The sequence below is a fragment of the Penaeus japonicus genome, unplaced genomic scaffold, assembly GCF_977035675.1.
Source record: "Penaeus japonicus unplaced genomic scaffold, GWHDUDI00000001_assembly GWHDUDI00000041, whole genome shotgun sequence".
Lineage (NCBI taxonomy): Eukaryota > Metazoa > Arthropoda > Malacostraca > Decapoda > Penaeidae > Penaeus > Penaeus japonicus.
The window spans coordinates 22,024,872-22,027,371 of NW_028234443.1; the positions used below are offsets into that span (position 1 = coordinate 22,024,872).

A 2,500-nucleotide genomic window follows, 5' to 3' on the forward strand; every position below is an offset into this window, starting at 1 on the left:
ATACATATATCTTATATATGTATATATAATACAATATATATATGTAAATATATATATAAATATATATATACATATATATGATATATATATACATATATATGTATATATTATATGTATATATGTATATATTTATACATTATATATGTTATATTTATATAAATATATATATACATTTTATATGTATATATATATACATATATATGTATATATATTATATATGTGTATATATGTATATATATATATATATATATATATATATATATTATATATGTGTGTGTGTGTGTGTGTTGTGTGTAGTGTGTGTGTGTGTGTGTTGTGTGTTGTGTGTGTCTTGTTTACAAATATATAATATATATACAGTGTGTGTGTGTGTGTGTAGTGATTTTGTGTTGTGTGTGTACATACATGTGTGTGTTTGTGTGTGTGTGTTTTGTGTCTGTTGTGTGTACATATACTATGCAATATGCATAATAAATATATATATATATATATATATATATATACATACATACATACATATGTACATATCCTTGATATTTCTAAAAGCATTATATCCGAAATCAAACTTACCTTCGAATTCCTGCTGGAATGTCCTCGCTTCCCCTCGAATGTCAGCGCCAGCGATTCTCACGGAAAGCAAACCTCCGCTCAACTGCGCCATGGCGAGGCCGGGCGAGGGACATCAGGCTCCCCAAGGCACCGGGGACGGGGTTGAGCCCCCCCCCCCCTTCTTCCTCCGGTTTTAAGTGCTTGTTACCTGAACATTAATTTTGTTTTCGGGTAGTATATGTCTCCTGTCTAAACTGCTTATTTGTCTTTTAAATATGTTTAAAATACAAATCTGTTATAAATATGGTACACCAGCGGGTGTGTCTGTGTAATCTTGTGTAAACAGTGATAATGTGAACAACATGGCGGAAAGGTCGGGGCTATTGACTCTATACTATATACTATATGTACTATATACTCTATATACCATAGCATACATACTATATATACTATAGTATATATACTATATATACTATATATATATATATATGTATATATATATATATATATACACTATACTATAGTATAGTATATCTATACTATACATGCTATACTATATATACTATATATTCTATACTATAGACTCTCAACGAATAAGATTTTTCCACTGGTCCATCGATGGGCGATGGGTGCCCAGCGCTTCGGGCAAGTGGACAAAAAAAAAAAACAAAAAAAAACAGTGGAATGAACCCATCGATGGGCAAATCCTTCTCGAAATGATTGGATTTGATGAGTCGATGGGCAGTGTAACCACGCCTTTAAGCACTATGCTCTTGAAAGTTACTCAAAATAATTTTGAGAATTACCTATCAGATAATCCTCACTAAGGATATCTTAAATATTCAAGAACATTGGAAAATGTATATATATATATATATATATATATATATATATATATATATATATATATATATATATATATATATATATATATATCACCCAGGTAACAAAAATAAAGATGAACTAGCCTTTTATTATTTAAGGCAAAAGGCATTGGGAGAAAATACTTTCTGTTCAAGAACCATCATTATTATTGGCATCCTTAATTATTACAAATCAAAATTATAAATATAGTAATTCTACCGATGACGATAATAGTAAGGATATTAACCCAGTTACAAAAAGGCAAATACTCAAAAGAATAATGATAGTCTGGAATGTTGTAAGCTTATGAGAATTTCCAAGAAGCTTCAAGATCTTTTTCATTAGAAAAAATATATAGACTGTGGTTTACCATTCATACTCCCAGATTCGTTCTAGCTGTCTTAGTGAACACAGTCTATCTGAATTTCTGAGAGATGGCATCGAGAAACTGTTAGAATTCTGCTATGTATTCTTGAGAGAAGAGCGAAACACTCCTCTCTGGCGACATTGAAATGTGTGAAGCCTATAAGATATATACCTCCACATCCCAAGATATATGAAAACATGGAGGACTAGATTGAGGTTGATATGTGAACATGATTTATATTACAATTGCAAATTTCGAAAAATCCAGTCTCCTATTTTTCATATAACCTTAGGAAAGGTAGATGTCAATCTTATTTCACGATTATTTGACTTAGCTATTAGTCAAATAAATGAATATGTAATTTTGCTCTTGTTTACGAAGAAAATAAGTGAATTTCTAAATTTAAATATCCCGGCCACAAAGAAATGTGTAAAGGGAACATGGCTACTTCCTCAACTTTTACAGCATAGGTAGCTGTGAAGTATATATAAACAAACAGGATTTGTTGCACAAATAACATCACTTACAAAAACAACAACAATAATAATTATAATGATAATAATAATTTTAATGATAATAATAATTTCAATAATTATAATGATAATAATAATAATTCTAATAAAGATAATAATAATAATATTAATAAAGATAATATCAATAGTGATTTAAATAAAGATAATATTCATAATAATCTTAATAGCGATATTATTAGTAGTAATT

At 28.8% G+C, this 2,500-nt stretch overlaps 1 protein-coding gene across 1 annotated transcript in view; it reads right to left on the reverse strand.

Moving 5' to 3' along the window:
- LOC122243883 (uncharacterized) overlaps nt 1-2,500 on the reverse strand; it is an 11,666-nt gene that overhangs the window by 7,943 nt on the left and 1,223 nt on the right. The window lies entirely within an intron of this gene.